General features: G+C 52.2%; 1 long non-coding RNA gene across 1 annotated transcript; it reads left to right on the top strand.

The window, feature by feature from the left end:
- Positions 1-606: 606 nt before the first annotated feature.
- Positions 607-3,433, top strand: LOC116666922. The gene is made up of 3 exons (XR_004323726.1): positions 607-1,095; positions 1,648-1,873; positions 3,331-3,433. It is a non-coding gene; the product is annotated as an uncharacterized LOC116666922 (long non-coding RNA).
- The last annotated feature ends 7,464 nt before the right edge of the window (positions 3,434-10,897 follow it).

The raw sequence follows: 10,897 nt of genomic DNA, 5'->3' as shown, positions 1-10,897 counted from the left end.
AACCCAACCGTAAAACGGGCAAGTGGCCTGAAGAGATCATTTGTAGCAAAGAAATACAAATCACGAACACACCTGTGGAAGGTGTTAGGCTGGAAAGTGGGTGATGCGAAGGGAAGCGCTGAGACACTGTGGGTACCGAGTCATAGCGCGGAGCGCTGGCGGGGCAGGGAGTGAAGGAGGCCCCGGGGGAGTGTAAACTGTTACAACCACAGGGAAGAAAAATGTGGCAGCAGGTAGCCCTGTTGACGATACGTGCAGAGGGGAGGGGGTGGCCAGGAAGGCCCACTTCTGTACAGAACCCAGAGAAGCTCGTCCCGTGGCCCGGGATGGGCACAGCACAGACTTGGAGAATCGCAACAAATGTAAACGAAAACCGCTGTTAACACAGAGTTTATAAAATGTACGTGTCACGTACATCCGCACGGCGGGTAGGGAGCTGGCAGTCACAGGGGTTGAGAGGTCCCAGGACCTGCAGTCGGGAAGCTGTAGACCCGTGGAGCACACGCTCTGAGTGTGAAGGCCTGAGCACAGATGGCTCCAGTCCAAGTCCAACCCAAGTCCAAAGGCGGGGGAGGACCACTGTCTAGGCCGCGAGACAGGCAGGCAGAGAGGGCATTCTCTCTTACTCCGCCTTTTCCTTCTATTCAGACCTTCAGTGGGTTGGATGCGTCCCACCTACAATGAGGGCTTTACCCGACCTACCAATTCAAAGGTTAGTCACGTCCAGAAACACCTTCACAGATGCACCCGGAATAATGTTTACCCAAAGAGCTGGGCACCAGGCAAGTTGACATGCAGCGTTAACAATCATTCTGTGTGTCTGTCTTTCTTCTATCTGTCTGTCTCCTTCTATCTACCTGCCTACCTACCAAGCCATCCCTGTGATGAGCAGCATACAGACAGATGGCGCCTTGTCCTGCCAGTGCGGCAGAGGATTCGGGCCGGTGAGGCTGTCAGCGAGCTTCCCTGGGAAGGGCGTCTTCCCAGGGGGCTGAGAGGGGAGGGAGCGAGCGCTTCCCAGGAAAGGACTGCAGGCAGAAGGATGGGAGTCCTGGCACCTCAGGTGGCCCTTGCCTTCATTCCTGAGCATTCAAGGTGAGCGTCTGACGGCTGTTTTTCTCCTGGGATCCCTGGGTTGCAGAGTGGAGCAGCCCTGGGCGGCTGGCTGGATCTCAGTGTGCGGAGCAGCCCCTGGGCTCCCGGGCACCATGGCGGTGTCGGAAGGACCCCCTTTGTCTGCGGCGCTGAGTGGTGCCACCTCCTTGCCTGGGGAGCAGTCTCAGCTGTGTGGCTGGCTTACTGCACATTCTGTTTGCAAGGCCGGTCCTCTCATGGCCTGAAACAAAGGATGAGGGTGGTGCTGGCTCTTGTGCTGGGCGGTGTCTGCCTCCCATGCCCCACCAGGAGCACAGCACGTTGCTGTTTGGTGCCTTCTGTAGTGCCTGCTTTGACATGGAATGAAGACACCTCAACACAGGAACCCCTAAAAGCAGCCATTGCATTACGCTCCCCAGTGTCTGCAAAACAGCACTGGGCAGCCCTGATTCTCTCACGGTTCATAGCAGACTCTGCAAACAGAGGCCTGCAAGGAATTCTTCAGAGCTGACTTGAGTTCATCGTCATGACCCCTGCTTCCTTTTATTGTAGTTCTGCGCAAGATCCCCTCCGTGTCCGGCTGCAAACAGGTGAGACCTGTGCTGGTCTAAGACAACGCTTTCTTTCTGAGAAGCCCCTTTGGTTGGCCTTTATACGAGAGCAGGAGGTACCTGGCAGCCAGCACATGGCCAGTGAATGAAAACAACAGACCCCTTTCTGGGCCCGGGCTCTGCTTCCAGCATCAGATCCACCCCGAGACCTGGAGGATGCTGGGGCTGTAAGTTGGAGCTTGTCATTTTGCTGGGAAAGGGATATGGTGAGGCAGCAGTTAAAGAAAAAGGGAAGTCCCCCCCAGACCTTAACGAGACACAAGCGTCTGAAAACCTCACTGAATAAGCTCACAGACTCGACCTTTGCTCACAAACCGTCGGACCTTCAGAAGGTCTCCCAGGTGGAGGAGGGTCTGGTCCCACGCGGATCCTCTTGCGCATCACGTGGGCGGTGTAGTTGGGTGAGTCACTCCACCTCTGTGAGCACAGAATTGCCATCCACAGAGACGGAACACGAAGACCCACTGGGACCCCGGGACGCTAATCAAATTGTCATCAGTATCAGCCACATGCCCACGTCCGTGGAATATTTTCCTCCTTTGCTTGTCCTTTTTTTTTTTTAATCCAAAGCAACTTCTGGTTGGACAACAGACGGTTTGCAAGGATATTATCAGGTGAGAGCTTAGGAGACAAAACATTTCTCGAATGAGCCCTGACCCCCAGGTCTTCCCGCCGGAACATGCCCAGGAGTTTAACGCCCTCCAGGACCCACGCGGCTCTTGCGGGTAACGCCAGGCGCTCTCCGCAGTGGCATCTGTGGTCCCAGTCCTACGTGTCCTTTTTTCCCAATCAAAGATCTGTTTGCAGTGGCTGCTGTGAGTCACATCTGTCACCTTGTCTGACATCCCAAGTGGAGGAAATGGGAAATCCTTTCAAAAAGCTGAGGCTAAACTCCTCTGACAGCCCCCACCCGCTCTGTTCTAGCTCCAGCTCCCAGGAGCCCCCCCCCTTCCTTTCCTGGTCCCCCTGAAGGCTTTGAAATCAACTGCTAAACCACAGATGGCAGGGGAAATAAAATATAGTTCTAATTTTCATATTTATTTGTAAAGATTTAAACTTGTTTTCCTGTAGCCCTGCAGCAAGCTTAACTCTGTTCTCTAAAAACTATTGGAAAATGACATTTTAATTTTTTTTGAAAAACTGGATTATGGATAACAGAACATGCAGCGAAAGGAGTCATTAAGATGCATATTGTAAAATTGAAACTTAAGTGTCAAGTTTTTATAGCAGTCTGTCAAATGCTTGACAATTAAAATAGCTATTTTTAAAATTTTAATGAGACACAATAAGGGTGAAATGTGCAGGGAGATTGCACATTTTCAAGACTGCGCATTTTTAGCATAACAAGTCCATTCTATATCATTACGGTAATGCCCCATTTGTAAAATTTAACATCTATTTTTAATTAAATTAGTGTATGTCATTTATTATGGGCATTATATTATTAATCTTTAATATTTAATTTAAGATGACTTATCTGAGTAAAAGACAACTTAGTGCAACCAAGGAGACCCCTTAGAAGTGATGGCTTTGCTGTTCTGAAGGCAGTAAATATGCTTTAGTCCTTATTTTTTATGGCTGAAGCTTGGGTAAGTTTAGACGTGTCTCTCCCCTTCTGTTCCAGGTTACAGGCAAGTGGGCCTCAGGACTTTTCAGCTTCTGTTGTTCCGAGTCCTGCTGTTTGCGTTTGTTTGAAATAACCAGAATCCCTCATTCTCATATCATGGGTAAGTTCCCTAAATTCTTCCATGAGCAACGTCTCACCTTTTCTGTCCTCTTTTATATCGAAACGACTGTTTCGTTTTTGATGGTCAGAGGGCGGTTCATTGAAGACTTTACATGACAGCCTGTTAGACGTGTTGTTTTGTTGCAGCCTGGCTTCGGGGTCTCCTGTCTGTGCAGCAGAGAGGGCGGCCTGTGAACTGACCCTTCCAGCCGCACAGGGGACTAATGGGGTCATCCTTCAACACCAGGAACGTCTCTCCTCAACAAAGAGGTTAGACCCTGGCTCGTTACTTAGAAATACATTTAGAATCCTGGCTTGGTTGAGGTGAAAATGATGAGAAGATTCAGTGGTGGCTGGTAGGATGCTGTGGGGGAAGGAGTTGGATTAAGATTACATTTACTTCTCCTTCCTTATTCCTTCATCTGGTAAACAGAGGAGGATGTGTGCATAGGCATGCAAGTGTGTGCACGTGTGTACACATGTGCGTGCATGCATACGTGTATACGTGTGCCTCTGTGATCTAAAAGAACCACAGAAGTTGGGGACGTCACAGGGTCATCTGACTGTGCTGCAACCCCCACGGGTGTGCTGCGGAGTTCCCTGGGGCGGTCCTGGGGCTGTACCCCTGAGACCACGGTCATGCTTGAGACCAACTTCAGATTAAAGACAGAACCTCGGTACCTTCGCCTCAGCGTCACGTGGACCCCTCAGCACAGCCCCTGCTCCACGTGAAGTGGTGCTTCACAACGTAATCAACTCGGTGAAGGAACAGCACAGGCCAAGGAGCCTAAGGAAGCAGAGGCCTCACGTTCACGTAAATACCGGCAGGCTACCAAAACCAAGGGGGCAGGCACACCCGCGGTCAGTGCCAGCCTCCCGCCCGCCATGTCCAGTGACGCATCAGACTGGGGTCTCAGACTTTGCCGACTTCACTGAGAGAGCTAAAAGCACACTGTAATTATTTCCAAATAAAGGTAACTTATTTTGTAAATATGATCGTTAGAGTGATTTGCATTTGCTGTGTTTAACTCAGCACATTAATGGATAGTTCCATATTCATTTGCTTCAAGGGAAAATGTTGCACTTGCAAACTGCCATTGTTCTCTGAATCTGTGGATAGCTCAGGGTTCGCAGGAGCCAAGATTCCGTGTTTATCTTCAGTTTCATTTCCTCGTGGGTAGCAAGATCCCCTGTGAGGGAGTAAAGGTGGAGAGTGGTTACAATTTGTAACTGGGCTTTGGTGTAAACGGGAAAGCTAACTATTACCCTCTGCAGCGCAACTGGGACACTCCAGGCCTCTTCGCTGGGGAGGAGCTGATAATAACAAATAATCGCGAGGCTGGTATGCTCAGCTCATCTCTTCACTTCTGGCTGGTTACTGTTGGGTCAGATCCATGGAGGGCCCGTCAGTCCCATGTTAGCAGCAACGATACCTCCAAGTATGGCCTCCAAGACCTGGTGGCCCGCCACGTGCACAGACTTGAATCCTGGATCCATCTTAGACATTCAAGCACAGAACTTTGACCACGGGGACGTGCAGAGCGGGCTTCTGCATAGGACTTCGGCATGGATTCCAGGCATTTTCCATTGGAGGAGAGACCTGGAGGTCCCAGGGCTGAGCAACAGAGAGAAAACGAAGTGAGAAACCAAGAGCGATCAGGACCCAGTGACGGCGAGAAGACTCAGCCATTTGTGGAGGAGGGAGGCACCAGACAAATTAATAATAAAAAAAAAATAGCCAGAGGAATTAGGAAAATAAAACAAATGGGGCCATTTTGTGCGGGGACAAATGGCCCTACCCACGTCAGCAACTCCTGAGGGCACCCTGTAAACCGGAGCTCAGCACGCTGATTGATGGTCCTAATTATGGCCTTGTCATTAGGGGAAGTTAAATGATGTTCATACTCTGCTTAATTATGTTGTTCTTTGTAGGGGCACATATGCTACCTTTTATAAAGTTTTCCATACAAATGGCTATAATTTTTTAAGTTCCTGATGTTATTCAGAAACCTCAGCTATCCAGAAAACCAATTTCTCTGCCCCACCTCCTTTCCCAAAGAAGACACACAAAAGAGACCTCTTTGGAGCTCAGTATGAATTCATTGGCTCTGGACAAGCATCAGAGGGATGAGAAGACTGCCGGTGGGTAGAGACAAATGTTTCAGGGGTCGCCAAATACCACCCGCATCAATTAGCCCTTTCTTAGCAACAGAACCCAGATTTTATTTAGGGTAACAATGTGCCCAGGTAAAAGGCTATTTTCTCAACTTTTCTGTTCCGGCTAATGAGATACAAGTGGTAGTGTTGGGAGGGAAGGCTGTTAAAGATTGTTGACCTAGCTGGGAGATGAGTCTGTGTTTTCTCTTTCTCCTCTTCCTCTTCCTGATCATTGGAATGTAGACATAAAGATTGGCACTCTGGCAGCCATGTGGGACCACTAGGTGAACTTGAAGATGGAAGCTAGGTGCTGAGGATGACAGCAGAAAGATAAGAGATCTTAGGTCCTTGATGGCTTTAGGAATCTGTCGAACCAGTCTTGAACTGCTTTCTTTTCAACTTAAATAAAAAACAAAAAACTCGTGAATTACAGCTCCCAGTACTATGGATTCTCTTTTCACTGAAGCAGAATCCAATCCTAACTAACATAATAATAAGTCACTGGATTCGTGGCCTCTCTTACGTCTTCTCTGCTTCTAGGAGCAGGTAGAGAGGGGAGGCACAGAGGGGGCTGCTGGATGCTGGTGCTCCCAGCAGGGTTAGGGACGAGAGAGCACGAGAGAGCTCAGGAGCACAGATGAGGAGGCCAGAGGGCGGAAATCTGGGCAGAAGACTCTGGAAAGTAGGACCAGAAAAAGATTGAAGAGGAGGTGAGGGAGAGCATGTGGCAACTCCCTCTGAGTGGGACAGGGGCTCCCTGGGGACATTAGTCCAGGGCTCTGGGGCATCCACCCACAAGGGAGCAGATCTGAAGCAGGGAGCCTGCCCGATACTTGCGTTCATGTTGAGTAGAGGTATTTTTCTTCCCCTTCTCATTTATTCAGAGCAGTCACACATGCATGAGTTCATTTACGCTCATGTCCACGCTGTTAGAGTAAGGTGGGACTCAGAGGGGTCAAGTGTTTGGTTCAAGGTCACACGCGACTTCTGCTTAGGCCCCGCGTCCCTTCCTCTCCATCCCCGCTGCCTCATTCATTTACGAGGCTCAACTCTGCAGGGACTTCCTGTTGGAGAGGGAGCCAGCAAGCGCTCCCAACAAATCATTTTTTGATACAGGAAGAGGGAGAGGGCACGATTCACCCAACTTTAGACCTGAAAAAAGCACAGGCTTTCTAGTCTGCAGAAACCCCACCCGGAGGCAGAGAGGGGCACCGCTGTGCTGGGGCCGCCGGCACAGGGCAGGTCACTCCGTCTACTCTCCTTGTGTCCCCGGGCTGTCCTCAGACACGGGCTGACATCCTGGGTGACCTGCACGGGCCAGGGTGAGGAGAAGGAGAGGGCCTGGGACGTCGGCACCAACCTCACCCCGGTGGGGGAACCTGGTGACAGGTGGGGGGAGGCTGTCTGTGGCCAGGGGAATCCCCTGGGAAGAGACCACGTTGGAACAGAAGGTGTCTGTGCTGGTGAACCAGGGTTTAGGAAGACAGCCCAGCTGCCACGGGGTGGTGTTTCCGGGCACAGGTTTGGAATTGAACATGCACTTAGGAGCCCTCCCAAGAGAAGATGTGGGCAGAGAAGCACTTGCTAACAAATTGGTATGTGAGTTTATTTATTTATTCATCATCCCACTTACTGAGCACCCATCCTCATCGAGGCCTGGGGGGCACAGGAGAGAGAATTCTGGCCCGTCACCTGCTCCCCAGGCAGCTTTGGGTGTGTCACCTTCTGTGGACCTCAGTCCCCCATTCTTCCAGCCTTGATTCTCTGCAAAACCTCTGGCACAAATAACGGTGAGTGCTTTGGGCACTCTGTCCCTGGGACTCTGTATTGGCCACAGGGACGCTGGGCCTCAGCTCAACTCCCCCGGGGACCCCATTGCCACCTCACCACCCCAAGAAGGAGGCATCTTCCACCCTCTGCTCTCCCTGGTCCATCCCCAGAGAGGCAGTGAGAAGAGGTCTTGGGGAGGAGGGGCCCTTGTAGAGGGGCCCTGACCCTGACCTTGTCCTTGTCAGGCCCAGGGGGTATGGGAGGGAAACGCAGGGCTGCTTTAAGTAGAGCCCTTCCTCCTGGGCCATGGGAAGGTGAAGGAAGACAGCAGCGCTGTGTGTCGCTGGCCGGTGCCGGACCCTGTCATACAGCCCTGCATGGCGGGGCCTAAGCACTAGTCAGCTCGGGTTCTGACGCTGATACTGTTTAATAGGTTAAGGAATGAAAACCAGAACTTTTTAAAAGATAGGCTTGACGGAACAGAAGGATTGTGTGAGTGAAGGCTGAGAGCAGAGGCTGGCAGGGCCTGAATCCCAGCTGCTTCTCTTCTCTGGGCCTGCCTCTAACCTGGGGGGATGATGATGACAATGAGAGCAATGCCAACAGCCTTGCTGGTCGTAAGGATTGAAAGTGTCATCAGTGTAAAGTGTTTAGGACAGGGTCCCAGCATAGCGTATCAACATGAGCTGGTTGTTGTCACCATCCTCAGCATCACCATCCTCAGCATCACCATCCTCAGCATCACCATCCTCATCATCACCATCCTCAGCATCACCATCCTCATCATCACCATCCTCATCATCACCATCCTCATCATCACCATCCTCAGCTCACCATCCTCATCATCACCATCCTCAGCATCACCATCCTCAGCATCACCATCCTCATCATCACCATCCTCAGCAGCATCATCCTCAGCCTCACCATCCTCAGCATCACCATCCTCAGCATCACCATCCTCATCATCACCATCCTCAGCATCACCATCCTCATCATCACCATCCTCAGCAGCATCATCCTCAGCCTCACCATCCTCAGCATCACCATCCTCAGCATCACCATCCTCATCATCACCATCCTCAGCATCACCATCCTCATCATCACCATCCTCAGCAGCATCATCCTCAGCCTCACCATCCTCAGCATCACCATCCTCAGCATCATCACCTCACCATCATCCTCAGCAGCAGCATCATAGTCTTTGGTGGGGCAGCTCTGAGGATAAGGGGGTTCTTGGATTCAGAAGACAGAGGTAAAGTCTTGTCCTGAACGAGTTTAGACTTAGATCTTGCTTTTGTTCCAGTTGCTTCTGGAACAGCTGAGCTGGGATCCTGGTACCAGGGTCTGCTGGACACAGGCCGTCATCCCAGCGAACTGGCTTCCTCCCTGAGGTCTCCTGCTCTTTGCTCCTTCCTCTGGGAACGCGGTCGTCTCCTGCTTCCACTCTCCTACATCCCTTGTGTGGGGAGGCCCCTCTGGCCACTCACCAGCCTCATCCAGCCTGCACGTCATCGTCACACTGCACTGTATCTGGAGGCACCCGGGGCAGGGTGGGAGTTGTCACACACAAGCAGGTGAAGCTGAGTGTCTGGGCAACCCCTCCCGGACGCCGAGGCTGCCCCTGGCAAGCACTGCCTGCACACACCCCAGCAGGCGAGGCAGATGGGGCCGAGAAGAAGAATAATTAGCCTCCGCACCACTGGGTTCAGGCTGATACTTGGAACCAGGTATGACATCAAGTCATTTCCAGGGGGACAGAAAATGTCACGAAGATGGGGATTCTGCGGAGGCTGCTGCTGGGAGCAAACAAGAGAAAGGTATTAACTCTTGCAGAGGTGTGCGGCCCTGAAGGTGGTTTTTCTTAGCTACAGGCTGGAAACCACTTCTTTTTGAGGCTGCCACCCTCAAAATCAGTCCCTGGGGGGCTCAGGAGCCTACCTCAGGCCTAAAGACTTGTTTTCCTTTTCTACAAAGTCTGCGATTTCAGGGTCTATTTGCGTCTGTTATGCAGAAAGACATTCCTGCCGGCTGCAAAGGCCTGGGATCCTGGGCTTAGAAATGGAAATTTCCCCTTCTCTTCCGGCAGCCACCAGCCCAAGTGATCCCCGAGGGGGGTGTTGGAGCATGAGGCCCCAAGACAGGAGGTCTGGCAAAGCACAGAAAGCACGTTCTTGGAGTCTTGATTACATAGCAGAAACCGAGGTGCTGCTGGCATGGTTCTGACAGCCCTGCTGGCTGTGGGGAGACGCGCCCAGCCCCTCTGGCCAGAGCACCCCCAGGGAAGACACGTGGGTGGTCCCTGCTCCCCGGTCACTCAGCTCGACCCCCAGGGGACCCGCTCCACCAGCAGCGGCCCCCTTTCAGTCCCAGGGAGCAGCTGGGGAGTGGGCCGCCCGGCCTGGCCTGCGTGTGGGTCCTGACCTCACTCCTGCTGGGGACACGTCCCCTTCCTCGGAACCACCAGCCTTTCAGGTTCATTCGGCTACAGACCTGTGTATGTGTCAGGGAGAGAGAGCTCCAGCAAAACAAAACAAAGCCCAAAACTGAGGCTGAATCTACTCTTCAAAATGTGGTTCTGATTTCCCATTTGGTGGCTGCTCTGTAAGCTTCACTCTCATCTGGGCCCCTGCCCTCGTGCATCTGTGTCAGACTTTCCCGGCAGTTTGGGGGAGCTACGAATGCATTAATTGAGATAAGCACCCTGTCGGGCTGACACGTTTGGGAGGCTTATTAAGGACTGGAAAGTGAAAGCGGCTTCAGAGTCTTCCCAAAGTGAGCCAAGCACTCCTTCCTTCCTTACGGAGAGGACCACAGAAACTTGATGAAATTATCCAAAACCTTCATCAAAGAAGCAGAAGCTTTCAGTCAGAAGCAGGATACTGGGCAGGCAGGTGCTTAAAAGCGGCAGCTTTTAATGACTGGAACGGACCAGACCCCCCATCGCTCAGCTGGACAAAGCGACCAATTAACTATGTAGAGCCTGGCGACGGGGCCACCCCGTTCAGCTGCCGTGACTGCGATCTCAGGGCTCAGCCCCAAGTCCACGTATCCAAATATTGTAATATATAGCTTTGTACGTACATTTGAGGTTTGTGCTGGGATAAAACAATATTTGATGCTTTTGGAGGCTGGGAAAATATTGACAGCAGGAGCTCTGTGATTTTAAAATTTCATTATAGAGGTTTCAGCTTTCTCTTCTCTTCCCTAATCTTCTCTCCTTCTGCTCTGAAAAGCTGCACAAGACAGTAATTAGGCGGAATGTACGGGCGTGGGTCGTCGGGAGCGCGGGGGCCCTTGGAGCCTCCTAGCAGGGGTGCAGGCGGCGGGGTGGGGCGGGGAGACGGCCTCATCAGACTCCGCCTGCGGGACCCCTCACAAGCGGGGCCTGGGCTCCACTGGCCTTGGTGACAGGACCAGTCTCCCTTCTTCCTGACCTTGCTCCTCAGTCACGGGGCCACCCAGGGGGAAGGGCCGCATCTCACATCTGCTCAGCCTGCCCACGTGCCCACGGCTGGGCCGCGGAGGGTACCTGGGCTCC

Source organism: Camelus ferus, chromosome 11, assembly GCF_009834535.1.
Source record: "Camelus ferus isolate YT-003-E chromosome 11, BCGSAC_Cfer_1.0, whole genome shotgun sequence".
Taxonomy (NCBI): Eukaryota; Metazoa; Chordata; class Mammalia; order Artiodactyla; family Camelidae; genus Camelus; species Camelus ferus.
Note: the sequence above shows the minus strand (reverse complement) of the source record. Positions and strands in the feature narration are given on the sequence as shown.